The 27,894-nt window shown below is 48.3% G+C and overlaps 1 protein-coding gene and 3 long non-coding RNA genes across 13 annotated transcripts in view; 2 read left to right on the plus strand and 2 right to left on the minus strand.

Moving 5' to 3' along the window:
- LOC110548446 (apolipoprotein L3-like) overlaps positions 1–9,445 on the minus strand; it is a 62,397-nt gene extending 52,952 nt beyond the window's left edge. For 2 of the 3 annotated variants that reach the window (XM_060389118.1, XM_060389115.1), the window contains exons 1-2: positions 9,149–9,445; positions 8,346–8,463 (exon numbers count right to left, since the gene is read on the minus strand). The gene's annotated coding sequence lies outside the window, so the exon portion shown is untranslated. Of the gene's footprint in view, positions 1–8,345; positions 8,482–9,148 lie in introns of those variants that run through there. The other variant, XM_060389116.1, reaches the window with a different exon arrangement.
- Positions 1–18,365, plus strand: part of LOC132655807 (uncharacterized) — a 23,732-nt gene extending 5,367 nt beyond the window's left edge. For 2 of the 8 annotated variants that reach the window (XR_009593665.1, XR_009593669.1), the window contains exons 3-9: positions 6,659–7,479; positions 11,691–11,749; positions 12,203–12,399; positions 14,703–14,848; positions 15,405–15,477; positions 16,642–17,218; positions 17,860–18,365. This is a non-coding gene — a long non-coding RNA (uncharacterized LOC132655807). The remainder of the gene's footprint in view (positions 1–6,658; positions 7,480–11,690; positions 11,750–12,202; positions 12,400–14,702; positions 14,849–15,404; positions 15,478–16,641; positions 17,219–17,859) is intronic. The other 6 variants (XR_009593667.1, XR_009593668.1, XR_009593670.1 and 3 more) reach the window with 6 other exon arrangements.
- Positions 18,366–20,556: 2,191 nt separating this feature from the next.
- LOC132655808 (uncharacterized) lies at positions 20,557–25,036 on the plus strand. The gene is made up of 4 exons (XR_009593673.1): positions 20,557–20,663; positions 21,349–21,527; positions 22,698–23,011; positions 23,297–25,036. It is a non-coding gene; the product is annotated as an uncharacterized LOC132655808 (long non-coding RNA).
- LOC132655809 (uncharacterized) lies at positions 20,584–27,433 on the minus strand. Its single transcript, XR_009593674.1, has 4 exons — positions 26,830–27,433; positions 22,349–23,168; positions 21,330–21,503; positions 20,584–20,714 (listed from the first exon to the last, which is right to left on the minus strand). It is a non-coding gene; the product is annotated as an uncharacterized LOC132655809 (long non-coding RNA).
- Positions 27,434–27,894: the final 461 nt, after the last annotated feature.

The following is a 27,894-nucleotide window of genomic DNA, read 5'->3' on the forward strand; positions in this document are numbered from 1 at the left end:
CGAACCATACAGCCTTTGGGATTGATGGCTACAGAAGGTTCTAGAGCTTTGGAGGACCCAAAAGACCCAGAAAGACCCAGTTGATCACAGATCACTTACCTGTCTTCCCCTCCTTTCCTCCCTCCCTTCCTCCCTTCCTCCCTCTTTCCCTCCTTCCCTCCTCTCTGTTCCCATGCCTCTCTGGCCCATACCTTCTCTCACTGTGGTCTCTATGACCCCTGTATGTGAGAGGAACACATGAACGATGTTTATCCTTCTCTGCCATTCAGAGACAACCAGGTGCCTACTATGAAACTGGCTTTGAGCTCTGGCCAGGCTTCCCACCCTCTGGGAAAAATTTATAAAACAGGGTTTTTGTTCTTACTCTAGCTCTCTCTCTCCCCAGCTTTACGTCCTTCTACATTGGTATCCATGGCAGCTATCTATCTTTTTTTTTTTAAGATTTATATTTTGTATGAACACTGTTTTCATGCACAGCAGAAAAGGGAATCAGATTCCATTACAGATGGTTGTGAGCCACCATGTGGTCGCTGAGAATTGAACTCAGGACCTCTAGGAAGAACAGCCAGTGCTCTTAACCTCTGAGCCATCTCTCCAGCAGCAGCTATCTATCTTAATGTATTAATTTAACTATATTTCTCAGTGACCTCCTCTCTGGGTATTAGAGTGTAGTGTCTCTTCCGGGCTCTGTCACATTGTCTCTGATGATTTTCTATCCCCTGATTGTTATCCCCCCTTAAATCCCGACTTTTCCCCACAACCCCTGGCAGACCCTGTGGTCACGTGGCTTTCTCTTCTAGCACAGCTCATGCTAGAGGGTGGTTTCCTGGTAGCTCCTTTCCCAGACTCTCCTTTCTTAGCCAGTGTCGATGTGTCCAGGTGGGAGCACAGCTAACCCCAGGTGTCCAGTGGGCAGAGTCAGAGTAAACACCCCAGGGAACCAGGTGCAGGGCACAAGAATGAGCCGGTAGCAGCTGAGCTTTAATGCCAAAGCAAAGAAGGAACTGACTTTGCAGACAGGCTGCAGCTGAAGGGCCAGCTGAGTCCGGTGACACTGGAGAGCTCTCAGAATGAGTGCCATAGGGGTGGGGTGGAGGAACACTCAGCTTCCTGGAGCTACTACAAAACACAGGCTTACAGGTGTGTGTCCCAATCCCCACTAGGATACACAAGAAGGCCCTGCCCTTCCAGGCCTCCCCTAACAGCTGAGCCCAGGGCAGGTGAAGCCCAGAGGGTAGGGGCTGCCACACACCTGTCAGGCTCGGTCCCAGAATCCTGGTCAAGTCAGACTCTTCTGAAGCCTCAGTTTCCTCACAAGGCCGGATTCAGAGAAAGTAAGGGTCCAGAGACAGGATGAGTGAGAAAAACAAATAAACTCAAAAACCCTTGAGTCTTTGTGTCTCAAAAAACAGCCCTTGTCCCCACTCTGCCTACGTCACAGCACCATACAGGCAGCTTTGGGTGTCCAGGCCCCAAGAACTGCCCTCCATCTCTTTGTTTCCTTCATTTCCCCGTGGAGGGACACTGACAGCAGACCTCTCTCTGAGGTCTCCTGGTCCAGTCTCAGGCATCCTGGCACACAGGCTGAGCCCCCATAGGTTCTGTGGTCTCATCTGAGGAATCTCCCATCCTGTCCTATGCTTAGGGCAGATGGAAGGGAGGAACAGCCCAACCCCAGCCTGGCTGCAAGGCCAGCTTTATTGCTGCTGAGCCTGGGACCCGAGTCAGATGCCCGACCTTGTCAACCTTACCAACAAAATGGGTCCACAATCCACTGCCAGATGGGAGAGCTCAGACATTCCCCAACTTACCAGGAATCTTCAACAGGCTGAGTTTGGATGGACCCGGAAATCCTCAGCTGTGTAGAAGAAGTGTAGTATCCTGCTTATATACCCAAACCAGAGAAGGAAAGAGAAAGCCCACTTCCAAGGAACTCACAACCAAAACACACAGGAAACTTGCTGCTTCCTGAATGCTATCCTCATCCCATGCACCCTGGGGACGCACTCAGAGGAGTGACCTTAGGCCTGTCCTTCTAGGTTCTTCTTAGCTGAGCCCATTTCAAGTGGGGGTCTGTGTGGTCTGGAGGGAAACGCCCAGCCTCTGTGGACTAGGGGACCCTCCACAGGTCACTTCCTGTGTCTCCTGGGTTATGTTCAATTCCTCCCTCCCTCACCTCTAGCCTCAGCCCTACCCCCACCTCCTGGGTCCTGTTAATGCTGACCATGGTGCTGCTGAGGATGGTCTGCACAGCATCTGGACATCGCTTTCATGGGTTCTCTTTCAAGGAGCTCCTGCTCTGAACCTGGAACCACTAGGTTTCACATCCTCTCAGTGTCACAGGCCTCCAGACCTTAGTAGGCTCCCAGATCTTATCCTAACTGACTCCATGATGGAAGTACCACTCAGGCCATAAAACTCAGCACATACCCAGCACCACCAGACAAAACAAAAACAAAGACCCAGTCCATCAAAGTCCGTAGTTCTGGGAAAGTATCTAAACGTACTAACCTTGCTTTTTGTCTTCTATATTTCTGTTTCTGGCTAACTGTTCTTGTTGACTGAAGTGTGTCAACCCCGGATGTGCTCTGTGTGCTTACCAGCTGACCCTGAGAAAGGCTCACCCTGAGAAAGGCTCACCCTGAGAAAGGCTCACCCTGAGAAAGGCTCACCCTGAGAAAGGCTCACCCTGAGAAAGGCTCACCCTGAGGCCACACTGGGGTTCTGAACCCTGGTGTAGTTGCTGGTGGACTAATCCATTCTTTCTATGGCCTCAAACCCACGTCTGAGTAGTCTTCTCTGGTGGATAACCACAACAGTTCTGGAATCCCCACAGAGATACCCAGAGACACCAGGTCTCAGAAACCCTCAGAGCAGGGAAGAGTGTGGTGGTCAGGGAGCTCCTGAGCTGTTCCAGGTCCTGTTGATCAACTCCTGCCTGGTGCTTCAGGGGACACCTCCACCCCCAAAGGAAACAAACTAGAGAGTCACTGGTCCGGCCACCTCCGGAGGTAAGTTTGGTCAAGGCATCTTCAGTGTAGGACGCAAAGAGAGGCTGGACATGGCCACAGATGCAGTGTCCTGGAGCTGTGTGAGACACCACAGACTCCTGGGTCTGTTCAGGTGTAGGAACGTGTGCTGGCCACCTCTGGTGTCTTCGCGGTGTGTCTGCGTGTCTTTCTATGTGTTTCTGTCAGTTCCACTTCCCTGTATTGACCAGTGGCTTTCTCTGGTGAGCCAACCACTTCCCCCCAGCTCCTGACCTCTGCCTTCATGTCAGGGACCTGAATCCTTTTGGCTCTGCCAAGTCACCTAGAGAAACCAGAAAGCCCTTCTCCTGCCCTGCTCCCAGAGCACTTGCTTGCATGGTTGCCTGATTCACAGTCCTGAGCTAAGTCAGACCCAGTCGCTGTGGAGAGGTGGGAGAAGCCTCTTATGAAAGAGTCTGCCATTGATCAGGATGAAGCAATAGGGTTTCCAAACTACACACCCTCTACTCCTCCCCCTCCTCTGTCAACTTCTCTGGGCAGCACCTGGGAATGAAAAAGTTCCCTGGAACAGAAGGGAATCTGTACTTCTTTCTCTTTCATATTATGAATGAACCCTTTCCAGTAGGTCATCTGTATAATTGAAAACCTGAAAGCCTACCCTTCTCTGGAATATGGTAGAAAAACCACCCCGGATCTGGAGGGGGTGGGGGTCATTGCTGGACAATGCAACCTGGACAGAATAGATTATCCCTTCTGTGCAATACTGACCAGGAAGACTCTGAATAAATTTTGCCGGGTCTGAAAGATTTTCTTTGTCACCCAGTCAGACCCAGATATTAGAAAATAGATATAAAACTGTAAAAATATAGAGTGCAGTAGCTGAAGGTAGCTCAAAAGCTTTTTAACAACAGAGATGTGATTAAGGATGAGACCCTTGGTATAAACTGAAAGCCACTGTCCCCTTCTCTGATGATGAGACACAGTTAAACTTATACAACTCAGCAAAGTTTTGGTGTCCTGCCCTCTGTCAGAAGACTATCTCCTAGGTGAAAGCCATGCCCTACAATCAAAAGATATAGTTGGGCTATCTCTCAGATTGACAACAAAGATTCCAGGCAGAAACCAACCCGGCAGGACTGACCCAACACTAAGTTCCAATAATTGTTCAGCTAACCAGTTCAGCCACCCCCATCCAGATTAAGCAATACCCAGTGACCCTGGAAACTCAAAGGGAAATTGCAGCCCATATTGTCTGGTTTAGGACACAGGCGTCCTTGTGCCCTGCCGGTGCCCTTATTCTGATGCCTGCTCTCCTGCCTTTTGTGTTACTCAACTGCACAACAGCGAAATCCCGAGCCCCTGCGACCACTTGGTGGCTGTGTACTAATGGTTTGATTTAATATGCCTCTGATGCTTTCCAAAATGAGAATCCCCTTTTCTGTGTCTTAATACCCATTCTGTCCTTGGTATACCTATACAATGTGAAAAATATACCCTTGACAAAACAAAAACAAAAACAAACCAGCAACTGCATTTGTCTTCTTCCCACAACTGGTGGGAGCAGGAACAGCCAGTTCAACAGCCATTGGCCCCTCAGCCTCTATCACAAGGGATAAAGCTTTAAGGAAGTGAGTAGACAGGGTGATCAGCACCTAGAGATATGAAAAGCTGCCATTTCTGAATTACAAAATTGCCTTGTGGAAATGGTCCTACAAAAACGGAGAGTCTTAGATTTACATCTCATGAGGTATGTATGACTTTTGGGAGAAACCTGTTTTCTATGGTAACCTATCAGGAATAATCAGAAGAAAAAAAATCTTGCTACATTTGGGGAAAAACCAGAGAGAGAGAGAGAGAGAGAGAGAGAGAGAGGGAGAGATTAGTTAGGTAATTGGTATCAGTTTCTGTTCTCTTGGTTCCCTCGGCTAACTACTTTGCTATCAGCACTGGCTGGGCCTGTAATTCTCATTCTACTTGGAATAATGATGAAGCCCTGCCCCTTACATTATATGGCCAATTATGTTTCAATAATTCAATAAAATTAATGGGCTTTAGAATCACCTATGCCTCTTTTATTTTTAAAGATTTGTTTATTTTTATGAATATGATGTTCTGCCTGCATGTACACCTGCATGTCAGAAGAGGGCACCGGATCGCATCATAGGTGGTTGTGAGCCCCCATGTGGTTGCTGGGAATTGAACTCTGGAAGAGCAGCCAGTGCTCTTAACCTCATCTATGCCTCTTTAGAGAGGGATGAGTCCACTATTTGACCCATTCACTAAGACCAGTGGGGAATGCAACAGGCCCCCAGACCTTAGCACAAATTACTCCCTGTTTGCCCCTCCGTTAAAATGAAAACAGGGGTTGACTTAAGGTCCCGAATGCAAGTCAAATGTGCACAAAGGCATCGCATATGAAAATTATTTGTAATTTGTAAATGTTATTCAGGAGATGCCTGGAGATGTAAAATCTATTCTTTGAGTGAAAGATTTTTTTGGTTTTCTCCAAATGATATTAAACTAAAGTTTTTTAGTTTTTTTTTTTTTAAAGGAAGATTACCAGGGCTGTCCTGACACTTTCTCCCTGTTTGCTCTCATGCCACCTTCTCTTGTGCTGTTGATTGTTTCATATTCCAGTTTCCCCCCCAGTGGGCAGCAACATTTATTTAACCAAAGTTGAACCCTATGGGCAGAGGCTGGTGATCTGAGACACAATCTCGCCTACCTCCCCTCCCCCAGCTTCAGAGGGGCCGAGGCTCACAGCTGAGTCTCTTGATCCCAGACTGTCCCATATCTGCACCCTGCAACTTGTTTGACCTCTTACTCCAGCATGGTTTCCCTGATACCCAGAAATCAGGAACTGACCCAGCATGACACACGAAGATTCATTTTAGTTTCATGGGTCCTTCAAGTCACCCTGTCCCCTTCACAGGGTGGCCACTTGCCAAGAGCTCTATCCACTGTCCTCACTGCTAGTGAGAATGCTGTCCTCACTAGCATCCTCAACATCATCAGCAGCACCTGTCATCATGTGGAAGCTGCCTGATGGACGGGGAGGGGGGGGGGGTTGGAACCTCTGGAGAGAAAGAACTGCAGCCTGCAGAGCACCATCCTGTGGAAAGGGAGTCTGTGGAGACTCCTATCAAGTGCTCTTTGGTTTCCCTGACCTCCTCATTGCTTGCTCCTGCACACCCCTCTCTGTCTAACCACAAACCACTATGTAGTTTTAGTCCAATTCTCCACACTCTCTAGTCCTCTCTGGTCCCTCAGTTCAGGCAGCTATCACAGCTTTGTTGACCCTCTAACCATCCATATTAACCTCACAGTGAGCCACAGAAATACGAAATTCTCAACCTTCAGTTTATAGACTCAATCCCACACTCTGCCCTTGCCCAACTTCCATTTCTGTTGCTGTGAAAAGATACACTGAGAGGAGAAAGCTTTTATTTGGCCCACAGTTCCAGGCTATCGTCCACTATCTTGAAGAGGTCAAGGCAGGGGCCCAGGCAGCTAGCCACAGTCAAGAGCAGTGAGAAACGAATTCCTGCATGCAAGCTGAATTCAGTCTGCTTTTTGTTATACACTTCAGAATGTATAGGGAATAGGGCCACCCACAGTGGAGGAGTTTACCCACTTCAATTAGAGCCATTAAGACAAATCTCTCACAGGCATGCCCACAGGACAACTTGAGCTGGACAATCCCTCACTGAGACTCTTCCCACAAGATTCCAGATTTGTGCCAAGAGGACAGCTGAAACTAACCATCTCATCCCCCTCTACCAAAATGGCTCAGCACCTTGAATCTGTCCAGATCATCGCCACTGACCTCAATATTGTTTAAAGGTGGGTGGCTGTCAGTAAGGCTCAGTAGTTCCTGCGGATCTGGGCAATCTCTTTCATCTTTCCCTCCAGCTCCTGAGGCGAGTCTTTGGCGGGCTCTGATTTTGATCCCTTACCCACCGCTGCCCTGGCAATTCTCAGACAAATCCAGGATCAGCTGCTGGTCTTTGTTCATCTCAAGAGGACAGGGGCTATGGAGGGCACAGGCGCCGGACCACCCAGGAAGAGTCACCTTCCCTCCAGGCTGCCCTTCCTTCTGGGCTTTGTATTTCTTCAGACATGAGTTTCCAGATTTGGAGTCTGTAACACAGTGACTGAGTGACCCAGTGAGCAACCACACACCAGGAAGGCTGATGATATTAGGAGTTCTTCCCAAAGAAACCAGTATGACAGCACAGCTGCTGTCTCCTTACCTCTTGTGTCCTGTTTTATAGGCTACAGGACCCCAGCAGCTTACAGGCAGAAAGCCTGGGATTTGGAGTTGACAGGATCTGGCTAACTCCGTTTTGAGACTGGAGCCAAAGCTGGGCCAAAGTTCTTGCCACCCTCCCCCCTTTCCTGATTGATGAGTTCCTGGAAAAACTATAGGAGATGGACATCCAAACAACAACTTCCCTGACATCTGGCCTGGGCCTAAACTAGATATGAGGTGATCATTCCTTTTCCAAGTTGGAACCAATCAAGATTATGCAAATATCCCTTACCTCGAACCCAACCAATCGTGGCAGCATGACTGAAAATACCTCAGTGGCTTAAAAAGGAGCCTTTGAGCTCCTCTCAGGGTCACTGCCATTTTGTATGACTGGGCAACCCTAGCAAGCTGGCTGTCTCTGCAGTATAAATGCTCTTTGATTTTTGCATACTATTTGAGTCTGGGGGTCTTCCTTCAGTGATTCTTGGACCCTTGCAGAGTGACCCTATACTTTGGTGAGATGTCCTCACTCTACTTTCCTGTTTCTGTGTCACTCTGTGCTGGTGGTACAGCCCAGTGGTAACACTCTTGTTCAGTGTGTAGGTCCCAGTAACACACACACACACACACACACACACACACACACACAAATCCGTAAAAGGCCAGGTCTCTCCTTCATACTTCCTTTTGGTCCTCTACTAATGCCTCACAAAGAGCCTCTTAGGATTGGCAGGATGTGTACCAGGAGGAAGTGTAGGTGGTCCCAGCCCTTCCTCTATGGTGGCAGCTGGGGGCCTCCCTTCCCTAGCTGTGCACAAGCTCTCCAAATGGGACAGGGTAGAGATTCTCAGCAAGTCTTGCTTCCCAGTGACTTCAGGGCATCTTCCTAGGGCAGAGAGACCCAGGCTCAGGACAGCATGAGCCTGAGAATCTTTACTTCCCAGGGTCAAGTTCAATCCCATTCACACAGGACCTCCTGCCTATTGCAACCCCTCCCTTCATTCTATCCTCCCCCGTCCAGTTTTTTCCCACTGCCTTTTACTGTGCTGAGCCTCTTCCCTCACAGGAAATATCATTCATTCCCATGTGGTGCCTGAACCAACCAGGACGCCTTCATTCCATTGCTCGCCCTGCTGCTGTCTGGGCTCTGGAGACGTCTGTTGGAAATTAAGCCACTAGCTTCTGAGGACACAGCCCCATTGACGAAAAAAAAGTGTGGATCTGAAAGATAATAACAATTGTAAAGTTTCTAGTACTTTCTGCTTTTTCAAACAAAGAGATCATCTCCTCTAACCCACCTATGGTCTGGCCTTTAACCTTGTGATTTCATGGCTCATAGTACAAAATATCATGGTGCAACTTGTTTCTTCTTGGGCCACACTGGTTTCGTAACCCCAGCCCCCAAGCACAGGAAAGCCTGTCTTCTCCACCTCTCACAGGTTGGATTGGGGCTAGGAGAAGCACAGGGGAGGCAGCCTGCCACCCACAGCCTGCTTCACAGACTCAGGATCCCAAAACTCAGGATCCCAAAGGGCCTTGTACAGGTGCACAGGACACAGGAACCAGAGAGCTCCAGGTTACCTGCCTGCCTTGCTCCATAGTCTTCACTTCCTCCATTTCCCTAGGAGTGGGGACCCACAATAGCCACCTTCCCCCGGGAGTCTGCTGGCCAGGTCTTAGACACTTTGACATATGAGCCGAGCGCTGGGAAGGATGGTGATTTCATCTGAGGGGTCCCAACCCTTTCTTGTGCTTATGGGAGAGAGGAAGGGAGGGGCAACCAGGGCCCAACTTGGCTGTTAGTCTATACTGTGTCCTGGGCTGATGTCTAACCTTGATCATCGTTCTCTTCCAGAGCTGCTGGAAGGATGAGTAGATAGGGAAGCTTAAGAAGTCCCCAACTTACCAAGAAATCGTCCCGAGGCTGAGCTAGAGGGAAATACAGCTGTTCTTCTTGTGTGCGTTGGCTTGCTAATTGCTCATCAGGATCCAGTCAGAATCATCTGCCTGGGTCAGGTGATTCTGTGGGCTGTTTTCGCGCGGTGTCCTTGGCCCCTCGGTTCCTCTCATCTTTACTCTGCCTCCTCTGCAGGACTCCATGAGCTCTGCCTAATGTTTAGCTGTTTGTGCTCCCATCAGTTGCTGGGTGGAGTCTCTTTCTCTCTGATGATGATTCTGCCTGGTTCTGGTCCCAGGATACTCAGCAGGCAGGATAAAGGTTTTGTGTAGATCAAAGGTTTTGTGGCTGGGTTGGAGTCCCAATCCTGCCACTTGAGGCGTTGCCTGGTTATGGATGATGGCCCATTCAGGCTCTGTATCCCCCATTACGAAGGGTTTTTGCTAGGCTTACTCTCATAGGCTCCATGAGTTTCCATTGCAGTAAGCATCTCTCTCTCACCAAAATGCTTCCCAATTCCATTTGTTTCTGCCAGTATTTTCTCCCTCCCTCACCACACCGTGATCCCTATACTGTTCCCAATCTCACCCTCTCCTAGTCCACCTGCAAAATCTATTCTATTTTTCCTCCTTGTATCCCTCCCCCCTCCTATGCCTTATTACTTGCCTTTCCAGGTCTGTGGACATTAACATGATTGTCTTTTAATTCACAGCTAATATCCACTTATGAATGAGTACACACTATGTTTGTCTTCGTGGTCTGGGTTACCTCACACAGAATTTTTTTTTTCTGGTTTCATCAATTTGCCTGCAAATTTAATGATGTCATTGTTTTCTAATAGCTGAGTAATTCTCCACTGAATAAATATACCACATTTTCTTTATCTTTTTTGTTGTTGTTGTTGTTGTTGAAAGACATCTAGATTGTTTCAGGTCTCTGGCTTGAATAAATCTTCTATAAACATAGTTGAGCAGCTATCCTTGTGGTATGATGGCGTATCCTATGGGTCTATATCCAGAAGTGGTATAGCTGGGTCTTGAGGTAGATTGATTCCCAGTTTTCTGAGAAAGTGCCATTTTGACTTCCAAAGTGACCACACACGTTGGCAATTCCCACCAGCAGTCGCAGAGTGTTCTATATGCTATGGCTGAGTAGCTTGGTGTTTTGGGCAGACTCCTAACAGGAGGAGTGGGGACTGTCCCTGACTCTCTTGCCTATTTGTGGGACCCTTTTCCTCCTACTGGCTTGCCTCATCCAACCTTCATGTGATGTATCTACCCAGTATTATTATAGCTTGGTTAGAGTGTATTTAGTTGATGGCCTTGGGAGGCCTGTTCTTTTCTGAGGGGAGGTGAAGGGCAAGGGATTCTGGGAGACAGGGGAGGTGGGAGGAAGAGACAGGGAGAGGGGAGGGAAGAGAAGGAGAAGAGGAGAAGAAGAAGAAAGAAGGAGGAGGAGGACGATAGAAGCAGCAGCAGCCTACTCATTTACAACCAGCAACCAAAAGTGAACGTCCTGCCTTCCTGAGCAAAGCCTAAGCCACACAATAGAATGTCCCCCGCCAGGGAACCACCCATACCCCACCCTTCTGGCTGGCCCACACAAAGGAACAGCCTTAGATGCTCCACATCCCAAGTCCTCAATCCATGACACTTTTGGTTGGGAATTCTCAGTGAACTTGAACAAGAAAGAACTGATATCACAGATTGTGGGACCCTCCGTAGATCATCCCCTCAAGGACTCTGCCCTGTTCACTCATCCTTTCCAGAATAGCATTTCTCCACCCACCTCTATCTCAGCTGCCCTGGGTCTGTTCATGCAGACAGTGATGCTGTTGTGCCCAGGGTTTCTGGCACCTGGATATCTGCCTGCATGGCTCCCTCTGCCTCTAGCCCCTGTTCTGCACCTGGAACCATCATGCATTGCTTCCTCTCAGAAGCCCCCAGCATCCTCCACAGCACACTCCACTGTTTCCTTTTGTCTCTCAACGTACTTGGGAGTGAAATCTTCCTTCTGGCCAAAGTCTTCCATCTCTAAGCTCACAGAGCTTAAAGCTTATCCCACAGCTGTGGGATAGCTCTTCTCTGCTCTGCCCCAGGCAGAGGGAACTTTATTCAAGGCTAGACTAGACTCCAGGGGCCAGGTGAAGTTTCCATCAAGACGGTGGGCACCATCCCACACATACATTCTTTAGCTTGACCATCCCTTCCAGCTCCTAGGAGAAGGAGATACTTGAAGTGAAAATTTCTCATTTCTTTGAAGAGGCAGCTGAGCCATGTGATGTTTTGCTGGAGGCTGCCTTATGAGAGGACACGTGATGTTTTGCTGCCAGCTCTCTCGAGTGAGGGGGGTTTCTTGGGCCAGGTGAAGCCCATGGACAGTAAGAGATGATTTTTTTTTTTGGATCGACATTGCTGCGCTGATCTTCCTGCTTCAACACTTGGCTTCACAGAAAGAAACATCCCAGAGAACATCCAGGGCGATCCACCTGCATCTTGCAGCTTTCGCTGACTCGTCCTGATCTTCTGAATTGTGCTGATTTGTGTTGCAGGTTGGTGTTGGGTTTTGGACTGGACTGCTGACATCCAGAGAAAGAAGAGTGGACTCAACGTAAGGAACTACTTCTAAAACCGTCTACAACCCCTTAACTAATAGCCTTCTTTCTAACCTACCTCTGGCCAGTGGGCTGCAAGGAGGTAGAAGTCTTTAAAAACTCACTCTAAATCAAGTAAGTTTGGTGAAAAATCTGAGCCTACAGATACTTGATCTTCATACAACTGCTGGTGACTCATTAACGTTTGATTAGAATTTTAGAATCATTTCCTAAAAACTAAAAACCCAGTGTTTTATTAAATCAGCATCTTATCACTGATAGTAAGATATGGCTATGAATTTTTTTCAGGTGGGAACATGTATGGTGAAAGTTATTTGTTTTCATATCATAGTTCAGGAACCAGTTAAGACTCCAGCCAAGAGCCACACTTTTTTTTTTTTAAACCACACTCTCTTGTTTAAGGTGATTTTTCCCCCTTCTGTATCCTGTCTTTAACTTTATCTCTGCAGTGAGAGGACACCACAGTGAGAGAGAAAACCAGGACAATGTCCATGAAAGCTGGGGGGCTGGGCACGATGGAGACCCACTGATGAGGGCACAGAGTCAGCTGGAGCACTAAGACACTCCTGAAGAGAGTCAGTGCGGGGCCACAGGACCAGGCTTGCAGATTCAGCTCAAAGAGACAAATAAGGATCTCAACCTCCAGGTACACAAGCAGAGCCCAGCCTGCCTGGACATCCTGAAGAAAGATCTGCTAAAGAACAGCTTGGTTGACCAGTGACAAGGCAAGAAATGTCACCTGGGGTGGCTGCCATTTCAGAAGTGTGGATGCTGATAACACACCTTTGGTCCAGAGGCAACTACAGCCAATGGGAGTGTGACCTTAATGCCATGGGTAGCATACAATGGTTTTGGGAAGGCAGACGGTGAACACCAGCACCACCTAGTGGAACTCAGAGGTGTAATCAGCCAAGGCACAGGGTCACCTTGGGCAACTCAGCACAGCCCACATCCTGAAAAGGACAGCAGCTCAGACAAGGCACTGGTTGCCTCAGAGTAGCCGCTCATCTGCAGGCTGACCTCCCTTTCTCTGGGGACAATGGAGAGGACAAGGAGCTAGAAGTCCAGTGCAACAGAAACTCCCAGCAATCTGTGAGGGTGACCCTAGCTAAGGCTCCTAGCAATGAAAGATACGGAGCCTGAATCAGCCATCTACTATAACCAGACACACTCCCATTAAAGGGATTGGAACACCAATCCAGCCACCTCTGACCAACAATTTGTGTCCTGCCTACAGAATGTGCTGGGGCAAAGGTGGCACAGAAATTCTGGGAGTGGCTAACCAATGACTGGTCCAGTTGAGACCCAAGAAGGAGTCCAGCCCTGACATTGCCTGGAGGGCCAGGACCCAGAGGCCACATAGCCCAGAGATCTAGGATAGACCCAAACACGACTGGCAAGAACAAAACCAAAAAGTCAATGCAATGACTCCTAACAAGATTCTGCTATACCCATAGACTGGGTGTCTAGCCATTTATCATCAGAGAGGTTTCATCCAGCAGCTGATGGAAACAGATGCAGAGACTCGCAGTCAAGCATTAGGCAGAGCTCGGGGAATCTGAAGAGAGTAGGAATCAGAGTGGACAAGGACAACACAGAAAACTCACAGAATCAACTATCCTGGGCTCATGGGGCCTCAAAGAGGCTGAACTGACAACCAGGGAGCCTGCATGGGTCTGACCTAGTTCCCTCTCCATATGTGTTACAGATATGTAGCTTGGTGTTCTTGTGGGACATCCCAACAGTGGGAACAGGGGCTGTCTTTGGCTCCTTTGCCTGCTCTTGGAATCCTTTCCCTCCTACTAGATTGCCAAGTCTAGCCTTAATACATGGGGAGGTGCCTAGTGCAATTTAATATGCCATGATTGGTTGATACCCATGGGAGGCCTACCCTTTCCTGAAGAGAAATGGCGGAGGAGTGGATGGGGGAGGCAGAGAAGAGGTGTGTGTGGGACTTGAGGAGAGAAGGGCTGGAAAACTGAGATCTCGATGTAAAAAGAAAAAGTGATAAAATTAAAAAAAAAAAAAAAAAGGAAGAAACGTGGGTCTGCAGAGATGGATCAGTGCTTGAGGTCCCAGGCTGCTCTTCCAGAGGACCCTGGTTTGGTTCCCAGCACCCACATGGCGGCTTACAATGACACGTTACTCCAATTATCAGGGATTTGACACCCTGTTTTGTTGTCCACACGCACCAGGCATGCATGCGGTGTACATACACGCCTCATAGGCAAAATTTCCTGGCAAATAAACTGAGTAAATTCTAAAAGAAAAAAAAAAAAAAAAAAGAACACTAGAAACACTATAGATATATAGGTCAATAGAGGACTCATCAAAAAAAAAAAAAAAGAATGTATTTCAGGGAAGTCTTTGGGGGGGATAAAAAATATATAATTATAGCCATAGAAATTGTCAAATTTTTCTAAGGAAGTTCTTTGCTGTGGGAGGGATTTCTGACGTTTATGAGGGTGGAACGATTGAAAGTATTGGATTTACTCAAGATTGCAGTGTCCTGCTTCAAAAGCGTAGTTGGGGAATAGACAAAAGAATTTTGACAAAAAAAGTTGATTACTACTGAAACTGGGCTAGAGGTACTTGGGGGTTCCAAGCACACATTCTTATGTGTACTTAATTTTTTTCCCGTAGTTTAATGTTGAAACATTAAGAAAAAAAAAAGAATTTATGTAGGTCCAGAATGTTGCCATGAACATTTGGTACAAGAGATGCCCATGGTTCTTAGTCCACAGGGGACAGAGTGTAATTTGACTCTCAAGACAGCACGGTGACAGGCACTTGATAAGATGCCTTCACTCGGTGTCACCAGCACCAAGTTATTTGTGCACTGGTGACTGTGTGGATGACAGGCTGTGGGATCAGAGCAAAGATTCTGCACTCGGACAATGCCAGTGGGTGGAGAGGGAGTCGCCTTTCCTGAGTCTTCCCTCTCTCTAGGCTGCTGGGAAGTCATCTGCAGCCGGCACAGTAACCGGCCTGCAGGGATGTGCGCTTGCCTGAGGAGCTCCACCACAAGACCGCAGGAGCTGAGCCTCGCAGTTTTTAAAAACCTGAATAAGGAACACTCTCCAGTCTGAAGCTGGGTCAGTATTGGTTTGGCAGCACAGATCTAAGTTTCAGAGCTGCCCTGGTGGCAAAGGTTATAGGTCACACACAGCCTAAAACAACTGTGAAAGATTCTCCCCATCTGTCTGTGTATGGTGTCAGTGCACCTGAGTGGCTCTCAAGGCTACAGTTGGGTCAGTTCCAAGATAGGTCATTACAGATCTGAAAAGTCCCCTGGAAAGGAAAGGCACATTCCTTCTGGAGGGGAGGAAGACCCCAAAGTTCCTTTATGAAGACCCCTATGAGGCCTATGTCATTAGTGCTGATCTGTTTTGGTGTTTGTGTGAGTGCAGTCCTATACTCTGCTCAGTGCCAGGCAGTCATAAGATGCCAACCTTCTGTATAATAAAGGGGAGGTCTATTGCTGCCCCCAAGGCAACAGTCCTAGGCAGGCAGATGGATCCACTTTCAGGATGAGTATTTTCCCCCAGGGAGGGCATTCGGGTGGGCAGCACTTATGGGATTTGTCACACTAAGCACAATGACCACACGGCAACCTGAAAACAAGAAGCTTCCCTCTTGGTGCCCTCTCAGGTCCTGCCCCATGGATGTCTTCTTGGCAGCTTTTAACCTGAGCTTTGGTTCTCTGCTCAACTATACCTACAAGGTGAACCATCTTCCGTGACAGCTTCTGCTCGAAGATTCTTAGCCCTGTGACTGGTGAACAAGAGTTTGTAGACTGTGGTTGGCATGTGGGCTGGGTAGTTTTATGACAACTAGTACAAGTGAGAGAATCAGACTAACTTTGTAACCTATGTTTCTTTTAATTGCCTTATAACTTATATTTGCAAGTTTTAGGCCCATATTAATTAAAGCCTCTTAGTGCTTCTCCAGAGAGCCCAGGAATGTAAAAGTTCCTGACATTAGCCATCTGTGAAGACAGAGATAAGAAAGAGAACAAGCAGAGACCTCTACTAAATGGAGAGAAAATCACCGGCTGGAGCCGGTGAGATGGGCTTTGTTTGGAAACTGGGCCAAATGGCCCCAATCCTTATCATGACCTTTGATCCAAAGCCTGTAACCCCCACTCTTCAGAACAGACATGGGATGAGTTACTCACCCACCCACATTTAACTGTGGATGGCAGGAAATTCCAAACTGACTTGAAGATCAGATATTTACGACAGGGCTGACTGGACCTAAGGGTGACCAGAACTAACCAATTATTTTAAAAGTTAAACACCTCCTCCAATCCTAAATCGCCAAGAAGGCAACCCCAGGAGATTCCCGCCTTGTGTATTTTAAAAACATAAGGTCTTTGTCTCCCGGTGCCACTCCTAGCTGACCAGCAGGGGTGACCCCATTGTGCAATGGTCAAGAGTAACCTCTTGCGTTTTTTTTTTTTGTTGTTGTTTGTTTGTTTTGTTTTGGTTTTTTTTTGCATCGATGGATGATTAGTTTCCTGAGTTCTCTTCATACCTTCCTATATTTAGGCTCTTGCTGGGCCTAACACAAGCCAGAGGTATTTAAGAAGAGTATTAAGAATGAGGGTTGAACAAAAGGCTTCCTAAGATCAGGCCGTGGGCAAGTCTGTAGGTATTTCCCTAACAGTGATTGGTGCTGGGGCATCCAGCACATTGTGGGTGGTACCTCTGGGCTGCCATAAGCAAGCTGGCTGAGCAAGGCATGGGAGGGAGCCAGAGAGCAACAGTGCCTCCTGGGCTCTAGGTCAGCTCCTGCCTCCAGTTACTGGCCTGTTGGAGTTCCTGCCCTGACTCCCTTGGCTGATGGACTATTATGTGGAAGCTGAATCAAAATGAACCCTTTTTAGGTTGCTTTTGGTCACCATGTCTGTCACAGCAACCGAAACCCTACCTCAGCCAGTATCAGAAAGACAGAAGACGGTAATTGAGACTGTTGCCCCAGACTTGGCCACTTTTCTTCCTCTTAAAACTGATGGAAAATAGAAACCCAAATGCCTCTGGGCCGTGAGTGAGGCTGCAGGCCGTTTTGCCTGCTGTCTGTTTCCTGCAGGTGCCCAGATCCCGTTCCCTTCCTGGCTGGAGCTCACAGGGCAGCATCTGAGAGCAGCAGAGCCGACACCACCCTGGCTTTATGATGACTCCACCCTCCCTCACTCCCGACCCACCAACTGGCAAGTCTAGTTCACAGTTTACAGACAGAGGACACCAGGTACCATAGCTACTGACAGCGTCACCTTGGAACCTAAGCAACCTCCCACAGTATTTGGGAGCCTTGACTCACCTGAGACTAGCTATAAGAACACAGGGGTGAAAATCCTGGTCTGAGGCCATGTGGATGTGGGCGTGCCTCTTCCTTTAGGTCAGCAAGGGGAAAGCAGGAATCAGGAAGACCTAAGTGCGACCTCATTTCCACCACTCACAAAGGTGAGTCCTTTCCACAAATCTGAACCTCACTCCTCTCCCTGGGAAAGATACTTGCATCGTTGTGACAGTGTTTGAGGCATCTGTGACCATGTGTGGGAAAACACCTAAACAAAAATCTGAATCGGGGTCCCTGGGCTCCAAACACACCCTGGTGGCAAAGGTCATAGGTCACACACAGCCTAAAACAACTGTGTAAAATTCTCCCCATCTGTCTGAGTGGGTGTCAAGGCCACAGTTGGGTCTCAGTTCCAAGATAGGTCATTATGGGTCTGCAAAGTCCCCTGGAAGGGAAAGGCACGTTCCTTCTGGAGGGGACAAAGACACCAAAGTACCCTTGTGAAGACCCCTATGAGGCCTGTGTCATTAGTACTGATGTATTTTGGTGTTCTTGTGAGTGCAGTCCTATACTCTGCTCAGTGCCAGGCGATCATAAGACCCCAGCCCTCTGCATAATAAAGGGGAGGTCTGTCTCTGCCCCCAAGGCAACAGTCCTAGGCAGGCGGATGGATCCAATTTCAGGATGAGTATTTTCTCCCAGGGAGGGCGTTCAGGTGGGCAGCACTCATGGGATTTGTCACACTAAGCGCAATGACCACACGGCAACCTGAAAACAAGAAGCTTCCCTCTTGGTGCCCTCTCAGGTCCTGCCCCATGGATATCTTCTTGGCGGCTTTTAACCTGAGCCTTGGTTCTCAGCTCAACTATACCTACAAGGTGAACCATCTTCCGTGACAGGCTTCTGCTTGAAGATTCTCAGCCCTGTGGTTGGTGTACAAGAGTTTGTAGACTGTGGTTGGCATGTGGGCTGGGTAGTTCTTTGCCAACTAGCACAGGGCAGAGGTATTTAAGAGAGTATTAAGAACTACGGTTGACAAAAAGGCTTCCTAAGATCAGGCCGTGGGCAAGTCTGTAGGTATTTCCCTAACAGTGATTGGTGCTGGGGCATCCAGCACACTGTGGGTGGTACCTCTGGGCTGCCATAAGCAAAATGGCTGAGCAAGGCATGGGAGGGAGCCAGAGAGCAACAGTGCCTCCTGGGCTCTAGGTCAGCTCCTGCCTCCAGTTACTGCCCTGTTGGAGTTCCTGCTGTGACTCCCTTCGCTGATGGACTATCATGTGGAAGCTGAATAAAAATGAACCCTTTCCAGGTTGCTTTTGGTCATTGTGTCTGTCGCAGCAACAGAAACCCTACCTCAGCCAGTATCAGAAAGACAGAAGCAGCTAATTGAGACTGTTGCCCCAGGCTTGGCCACTTTTCTCCCTCTTAAAACCAATGAAAAATAAAAACCAAAATGCCTCTGGGCCGTGAGTGAGGCTCCAGGAGGTTTTGCCTGCTGCCTGTTCCCTTCAGGTGCCCAGAGCCCATTCCCTTCCTGGCTGGAGCTCACAGGACAGCATCTGAGAGTAGCAGAGCTGCCACCAACCCTGGCTTTACGATGACTCCACCCTCACTCACTCCTGACCCACCAACTGGCAAGTCTAGTTCACAGTTTACAGACAGAGGTCACCAGATACCATAGCTAGTGACAGTGTCACCTTGGAACACAGCAAGGCCAAGTGCAAAGATATAAGGGGCCTGGAGACCAGTCATCATAATGGACAGAACAGGAAACCCCTTCTGTGTAGACAAGGCAATAAGGGAGTGTATTCCTCTGGAATGGGGATAACCGACCCTGTCTGATAAGCAAGGTATAAAAATCATCCTTCAACAACTCTGAATTTGGACGCTCTCTCTGGCCACATGTCCTTACTGATATTCAAGGATCTCTGTGCAGAACAGAGGAGAGCTCCAAATGTCACCAGAGAATCCCTCAGAGCAGACTCTGTGTGGAGGGCAGCCATGCACAGCTCCGCAGCCCATGAGGCCTGAGGTGAGAGCAGGCGGCAGAGTAAGGTCTCCTCTTCTCTCAAGTGTCCTCCGCTAGCGCTGTGACCGTGTTCATTTTTGGTTGCTGGTTGTAAATGAGTAGGCTGCTGCTGCTTCTATCGTCCTCCTCCTCCTCCTTCTTTCTTCTTCTTCTCCTCTTCTCCTTCTCTTCTCTCCCCTCTCCCTGTCTCTTCCTCCCACCTCCCCTGTCTCCCAGAATCCCTTGCCCTTCACCTCCCCTCAGAAAAGAACAGGCCTCCCAAGGCCATCAACTAAATACAGTCTAACCAAGCTATAATAATACTGGGTAGATACATCACATGAAGGTTGGATGAGGCAAGCCAGTAGGAGGAAAAGGGTCCCACAAATAGGCAAGAGAGTCAGGGACAGTCCCCACTCCTCCTGTTAGGAGTCTGCCCAAAACACCAAGCTACTCAGCCATAGCATATAGAACACTCTGCGACTGCTGGTGGGAATTGCCAACATGTGTGGTCACTTTGGAAGTCAAAATGGCACTTTCTCAGAAAATGGGGAATCAATCTACCTCAAGACCCAGCTATACCACTTCTGGATATAGACCCATAGGATACGCCATCATACCACAAGGATAGCTGCTCAACTATGTTTATAGAAGATTTATTCAAGCCAGAGACCTGAAACAATCTAGATGTCTTTCAACAACAACAACAACAACAACAACAACAAAAAAGATAAAGAAAATGTGGTATATTTATTCAGTGGAGAATTACTCAGCTATTAGAAAACAATGACATCATTAAATTTGCAGGCAAATTGATGAAACCAGAAAAAAAAATTCTGTGTGAGGTAACCCAGACCACGAAGACAAACATAGTGTGTACTCATTCATAAGTGGATATTAGCTGTGAATTAAAAGACAATCATGTTAATGTCCACAGACCTGGAAAGGCAAGTAACAAGGCATGGGAGGGGGGAGGGATACAAGGAGGAAAAATAGAATAGATTTTGCAGGTGGACTAGGAGAGGGTGAGATTGGGAACGGTATAGGGATCACGGTGTGGTGAGGGAGGGAGAAAATACTGGCAGAAACAAATGGAATTGGGAAGCATTTTGGTGAGAGAGAGATGCTTACTGCAATGGAAACTCATGGAGCCTATGAGAGTAAGCCTAGCAAAAACCCTTCGTAATGGGGGATACAGAGCCTGAATGGGCCATCATCCATAACCAGGCAACGCCTCAAGTGGCAGGATTGGGACTCCAACCCAGCCACAAAACCTTTGATCTACACTTTATCCTGCCTGCCGAGTATCCTGGGACCAGAACCAGGCAGAATCATCATCAGAGAGAAAGAGACTCCACCCAGCAACTGATGGGAGCACAAACAGCTAAACATTAGGCAGAGCTCATGGAGTCCTGCAGAGGAGGCAGAGTAAAGATGAGAGGAACCGAGGGGCCAAGGACACCATGCGAAAACAGCCCACAGAATCACCTGACCCAGGCAGATGATTCTGACTGGATCCTGATGAGCAATTAGCAAGCCAACGCACACAAGAAGAACAGCTGTATTTCCCTCTAGCTCAGCCTCGGGACGATTTCTTGGTAAGTTGGGGACTTCTTAAGCTTCCCTATCTGCTCATCCTTCCAGCAGCTCTGGAAGAGAACGATGATCAAGGTTAGACATCAGCCCAGGACACAGTATAGACTAACAGCCAAGTTGGGCCCTGGTTGCCCCTCCCTTCCTCTCTCCCATAAGCACAAGAAAGGGTTGGGACCCCTCAGATGAAATCACCATCCTTCCCAGCGCTCGGCTCATATGTCAAAGTGTCTAAGACCTGGCCAGCAGACTCCCGGGGGAAGGTGGCTATTGTGGGTCCCCACTCCTAGGGAAATGGAGGAAGTGAAGACTATGGAGCAAGGCAGGCAGGTAACCTGGAGCTCTCTGGTTCCTGTGTCCTGTGCACCTGTACAAGGCCCTTTGGGATCCTGAGTTTTGGGATCCTGAGTCTGTGAAGCAGGCTGTGGGTGGCAGGCTGCCTCCCCTGTGCTTCTCCTAGCCCCAATCCAACCTGTGAGAGGTGGAGAAGACAGGCTTTCCTGTGCTTGGGGGCTGGGGTTACGAAACCAGTGTGGCCCAAGAAGAAACAAGTTGCACCATGATATTTTGTACTATGAGCCATGAAATCACAAGGTTAAAGGCCAGACCATAGGTGGGTTAGAGGAGATGATCTCTTTGTTTGAAAAAGCAGAAAGTACTAGAAACTTTACAATTGTTATTATCTTTCAGATCCACACTTTTTTTTCATCAATGGGGCTGTGTCCTCAGAAGCTAGTGGCTTAATTTCCAACAGACGTCTCCAGAGCCCAGACAGCAGCAGGGCGAGCAATGGAATGAAGGCGTCCTGGTTGGTTCAGGCACCACATGGGAATGAATGATATTTCCTGTGAGGGAAGAGGCTCAGCACAGTAAAAGGCAGTGGGAAAAAACTGGACGGGGGAGGATAGAATGAAGGGAGGGGTTGCAATAGGCAGGAGGTCCTGTGTGAATGGGATTGAACTTGACCCTGGGAAGTAAAGATTCTCAGGCTCATGCTGTCCTGAGCCTGGGTCTCTCTGCCCTAGGAAGATGCCCTGAAGTCACTGGGAAGCAAGACTTGCTGAGAATCTCTACCCTGTCCCATTTGGAGAGCTTGTGCACAGCTAGGGAAGGGAGGCCCCCAGCTGCCACCATAGAGGAAGGGCTGGGACCACCTACACTTCCTCCTGGTACACATCCTGCCAATCCTAAGAGGCTCTTTGTGAGGCATTAGTAGAGGACCAAAAGGAAGTATGAAGGAGAGACCTGGCCTTTTACGGATTTGTGTGTGTGTGTGTGTGTGTGTGTGTGTGTGTGTGTGTATGTGTGTGTGTGTTACTGGGACCTACACACTGAACAAGAGTGTTACCACTGGGCTGTACCACCAGCACAGAGTGACACAGAAACAGGAAAGTAGAGTGAAGACATCTCACCAAAGTATAGGGTCACTCTGCAAGGGTCCAAGAATCACTGAAGGAAGACCCCCAGACTCAAATAGTATGCAAAAATCAAAGAGCATTTATTCTGCAGAGACAGCCAGCTTGCTAGGGTTGCCCAGTCATACAAAATGGCAGTGACCCTGAGAGGAGCTCAAAGGCTCCTTTTTAAGCCACTGAGGTATTTTCAGTCATGCTGCCACGATTGGTTGGGTTCGAGGTAAGGGATATTTGCATAATCTTGGTTGGTTCCAACTTGGAAAAGGAATGATCACCTCATATCTAGTTTAGGCCCAGGCCAGATGTCAGGGAAGTTGTTGTTTGGATGTCCATCTCCTATAGTTTTTCCAGGAACTCATCAATCAGGAAAGGGGGGAGGGTGGCAAGAACTTTGGCCCAGCTTTGGCTCCAGTCTCAAAACGGAGTTAGCCAGGTCCTGTCAACTCCAAATCCCAGGCTTTCTGCCTGTAAGCTGCTGGGGTCCTGTAGCCTATAAAACAGGACACAAGAGGTAAGGAGACAGCAGCTGTGCTGTCATACTGGTTTCTTTGGGAAGAACTCCTAATATCATCAGCCTTCCTTGTGTGTGGTTGCTCACTGGGTCACTCAGTCACTGTGTTACAGACTCCAAATCTGGAAACTCATGTCTGAAGAAATACAAAGCCCAGAAGGAAGGGCAGCCTGGAGGGAAGGTGACTCTTCCTGGGTGGTCCGGCGCCTGTGCCCTCCATAGCCCCTGTCCTCTTGAGATGAACAAAGACCAGCAGCTGATCCTGGATTTGTCTGAGAATTGCCAGGGCAGCGGTGGGTAAGGGATCAAAATCAGAGCCCGCCAAAGACTCGCCTCAGGAGCTGGAGGGAAAGATGAAAGAGATTGCCCAGATCCGCAGGAACTACTGAGCCTTACTGACAGCCACCCACCTTTAAACAATATTGAGGTCAGTGGCGATGATCTGGACAGATTCAAGGTGCTGAGGCATTTTGGTACAGGGAGATGAGATGGTTAGTTTCAGCTGTCCTCTTGACACAATCTGGAATCTTATGGGAAGATTCTCGGTGAGGGATTGTCCAGCTCAAGTTGTCCTGTGGGCATGCCTGTGAGAGATTTGTCTTAATGGCTCTAATTGAAGTGGGTAAACTCCTCCACTGTGGGTGGCCCTATTCCCTAAGCATACATTCTGAAGTGTATAACAAAAAGCAGACTGAATTCATCTTGCATGCAGGAATTCGTTTCTCACTGCTCTTGACTGTGGATGCACTGTGGCTAGCTGCCTGGGCCCCTGCCTTGACCTCTTCAAGATAGTGGACGATAGCCTGGAACTGTGGGCCAAATAAAAGCTTTCTCCTCTCAGTTGTATCTTTTCACAGCAACAGAAATGGAAGTTGGGCAAGGGCAGAGTGTGGGATTGAGTCTATAAACTGAAGGTTGAGAATTTCGTGTTTCTGTGGCTCACTGTGAGGTTAATATGGATGGCTAGAGGGTCAACAAAGCTGTGATAGCTGCCTGAACTGAGGGACCAGAGAGGACTAGAGAGTGTGGAGAATTGGACTAAAACTACATAGTGGTTTGTGGTTAGACAGAGAGGGGTGTGCAGGAGCAAGCAATGAGGAGGTCAGGGAAACCAAAGAGCACTTGATAGGAGTCTCCACAGACTCCCTTTCCACAGGATGGTGCTCTGCAGGCTGCAGTTCTTTCTCTCCAGAGGTTCCAACCCTCCCTCCCCGTCCATCAGGCAGCTTCCACACGATGACAGGTGCTGCAGATGATGTTGAGGATGCTAGTGAGGACAGCATTCTCACTAGCAGTGAGGACAGTGGATAGAGCTCTTGGCAAGTGGCCACCCTGTGAAGGGGACAGGGTGACTTGAAGGACCCATGAAACTAAAATGAATCCCCGTGTGTCATGCTGGGTCAGTTCCTGATTTCTGGGTATCAGGGAAACCATGCTGGAGTAAGAGGTCAAACAAGTTGCAGGGTGCAGATATGGGACAGTCTGGGATCAAGAGACTCAGCTGTGAGCCTTGGCCCCTCTGAAGCTGGGGGAGGGGAGGTAGGCGAGATTGTGTCTCAGATCACCAGCCTCTGCCCATAGGGTTCAACTTTGGTTAAATAAATGTTGCTGCCCACTGGGGGGGAAACTGGAATATGAAACAATCAACAGCACAAGAGAAGGTGGCATGAGAGCAAACAGGGAGAAAGTGTCAGGACAGCCCTGGTAATCTTCCTTTAAAAAAAAAAAACTAAAAAACTTTAGTTTAATATCATTTGGAGAAAACCAAAAAAATCTTTCACTCAAAGAATAGGATTTTACATCTCCAGGCATCTCCTGAATAACATTTACAAATTACAAATCATTTTCATATGCGATGCCTTTGTGCACATTTGACATGCATTCAGGAGCTTAAGTCAACCCCTGTTTTCATTTTAACGGAGGGGCAAACAGGGAGTAATTTGTGCTAAGGTCTGGGGGCCTGTTGCATTCCCCACTGGTCTTAATGAATGGGTCAAATAGTGGACTCATCCCTCTCTAAAGAGGCATAGATGAGGTTAAGAGCACTGGCTGCTCTTCCAGAGTTCAATTCCCAGCAACCACATGGGGGCTCACAACCACCTATGATGCGATCCGGTGCCCTCTTCTGACATGCAGGTGTACATGCAGGCAAAACATCATATTCATATAAATAAACAAATCTTTAAAAAAAAAAGAGGCATAGGTGATTCTAAAGCCTATTAATTTTATTGAATTATTGAAACATAATTGGCCATATAATGTAAGGCACAGAGCTTCATCATTATTCCAAGTAGAATGAGAATTAAAGGCCCAGCCAGTGCTGATAGCAAAGTAGTTAGCCAAGGGAACCAAGAGAACAGAAACTGTACCATTTACCTAACTAATCTCTCCCTCTCTCTCTCTCTCTCTCTCTCGCTCTCTCTCTGGTTTTTCCCCAAACGTAGCAAGATTTTTTTTTCTGATTATTCCTGATAGGTTACCATAGAAAACAGGTTTCTCCCAAAGTCTTACATACCTCATGAGATGTAAATCTAAGACTCTCCGTTTTTGTAGGACCATTTCCACAAGGCGATTTTGTAATTCAGAAATGGCAGCTTTTCATATCTCTAGGTGCTGATCACCCTGTCTACTCACTTCCTTAAAGCTTTATCCCTTGTGATAGAGGCTGAGGGGCCGGCCAATGGCTGTTGAACTGGCTGTGCCTGCTCCCACCAGTTGTGGGAAGAAGACAAATGCAGTTGCTGGTTTGTTTTTGTTTTTGTTTTGTCAAGGGTATATTTTTCACATTGTATAGGTATACCAAGGACAGAATGGGTATTAAGACACAGAAAAGGGGATTCTCATTTTGGAAAGCATCAGAGGCATATTAAATCAAACCATTAGTACACAGCCACCAAGTGGTCTCAGGGGCTCGGGATTTCGCTGTTGTGCAGTTGAGTAACACAAAAGGCAGGAGAGCAGGCATCAGAATAAGGGCACTGGCAGGGCACAAGGACGCCTGTGTCCTAAACCAGGCAATATGGGCTGCAATTTCCCTTTGAGTTTCCAGGGTCACTGGGTATTGCTTAATCTGGATGGGGGTGGCTGAACTGGTTAGCTGAACAATTATTGGAACTTAGTGTTGGGTCAGTCCTGCCGGGTTGGTTTCTGCCTGGAATCTTTGTTGTCAATCTGAGAGATAGCCCAACTATATCTTTTGATTGTAGGGCATGGCTTTCACCTAGGAGATAGTCTTCTGACAGAGGGCAGGACACCAAAACTTTGCTGAGTTGTATAAGTTTAACTGTGTCTCATCATCAGAGAAGGGGACAGTGGCTTTCAGTTTATACCAAGGGTCTCATCCTTAATCACATCTCTGTTGTTAAAAAGCTTTTGAGCTACCTTCAGCTACTGCACTCTATATTTTTACAGTTTTATAACTATTTTCTAATATCTGGGTCTGACTGGGTGACAAAGAAAATCTTTCAGACCCGGCAAAATTTATTCAGAGTCTTCCTGGTCAGTATTGCACAGAAGGGATAATCTATTCTGTCCAGGTTGCATTGTCCAGCAATGACCCCCACCCCCTCCAGATCCGGGGTAGTTTTTCTACCATATTCCAGAGAAGGGTAGGCTTTCAGGTTTTCAATTATACAGATGACCTACTGGAAAGGGTTCATTCATAATATGAAAGAGAAAGAAGTACAGATTCCCTTCTGTTCCAGGGAACTTTTTCATTCCCAGGTGCTGCCCAGAGAAGTTGACAGAGGAGGGGGAGGAGTAGAGGGTGTGTAGTTTGGAAAACCTATTGCTTCATCCTGATCAATGGCAGACTCTTTCATAAGAGGCTTCTCCCACCTCTCCACAGCGACTGGGTCTGACTTAGCTCAGGACTGGGAATCAGGCAACCATGCAAGCAAGTGCTCTGGGAGCGGGGCAGGAGAAGGGCTTTCTGGTTTCTCTAGGTGACTTGGCAGAGCCAAAAGGATTCAGGTCCCTGACATGAAGGCAGAGGTCAGGAGCTGGGGGGAAGTGGTTGGCTCACCAGAGAAAGCCACTGGTCAATACAGGGAAGTGGAACTGACAGAAACACATAGAAAGACATGCAGACACACAGCGAAGACACCAGAGGTGGCCAGCACACGTTCCTACACCTGAACAGACCCAGGAGTCTGTGGTGTCTCACACAGCTCCAGGACACTGCATCTGTGGCCATGTCCAGCCTCTCTTTGTGTCCTACACTGAAGATGCCTTGACCAAACTTACCTCCGGAGGTGGCTGGACCAGTGACTCTCTAGTTTGTTTCCTTTGGGGGTGGAGGTGTCCCCTGAAGCACCAGGCAGGAGTTGATCAACAGGACCTGGAACAGCTCAGGAGCTCCCTGACCACCACACTCTTCCCTGCTCTGAGGGTTTCTGAGACCTGGTGTCTCTGGGCATCTCTGTGGGGATTCCAGAACTGTTGTGGTTATCCACCAGAGAAGACTACTCAGACGTGGGTTTGAGGCCATAGAAAGAATGGATTAGTCCACCAGCAACTACACCAGGGTTCAGAACCCCAGTGTGGCCTCAGGGTGAGCCTTTCTCAGGGTGAGCCTTTCTCAGGGTGAGCCTTTCTCAGGGTCAGCTGGTAAGCACACAGAGCACATCCGGGGTTGACACACTTCAGTCAACAAGAACAGTTAGCCAGAAACAGAAATATAGAAGACAAAAAGCAAGGTTAGTACGTTTAGATACTTTCCCAGAACTACGGACTTTGATGGACTGGGTCTTTGTTTTTGTTTTGTCTGGTGGTGCTGGGTATGTGCTGAGTTTTATGGACTGAAAGACACTTCCACCATGGAGTCAGTTGGGATAAGGTCTGGGAGCCTACTAAGGTCTGGAGGCCTGTGACACTGAGAGGATGTGAAACCTAGTGGTTCCAGGTTCAGAGCAGGAGCTCCTTGAAAGAGAACCCATGAAAGCGATGTCCAGATGCTGTGCAGGCCATCCTCAGCAGCACCATGGTCAGCATTAACAGGACCCAGGAGGTGGGGGTGGGGCTGAGGCTGGAGGTGAGGGAGGGAAGAACTGAACATAACCCAGGAGGCACAGGAAGTGACCTGTGGAGGGTCCCCTAGTCCACAGAGGCTGGGCGTTTCCCTCCAGACCACACAGACCCCCATTTGAAATGTGCTCAGCTAAGAAGAACCTAGAAGGTCACTCCTCTGAGTGCGTCCACAGGGTGCATGGGATGAGGATAGTGTTCAGGAAACAGCAAGTTTCCTGTGTGTTTTGGTTGTGAGTTCCTTGGAAGTGGGCTTTCTCTTTCCTTCTCTGGTTTGGGTATATA

The sequence above is a fragment of the Meriones unguiculatus genome, chromosome 8 (assembly GCF_030254825.1).
Source record: "Meriones unguiculatus strain TT.TT164.6M chromosome 8, Bangor_MerUng_6.1, whole genome shotgun sequence".
Lineage (NCBI taxonomy): Eukaryota > Metazoa > Chordata > Mammalia > Rodentia > Muridae > Meriones > Meriones unguiculatus.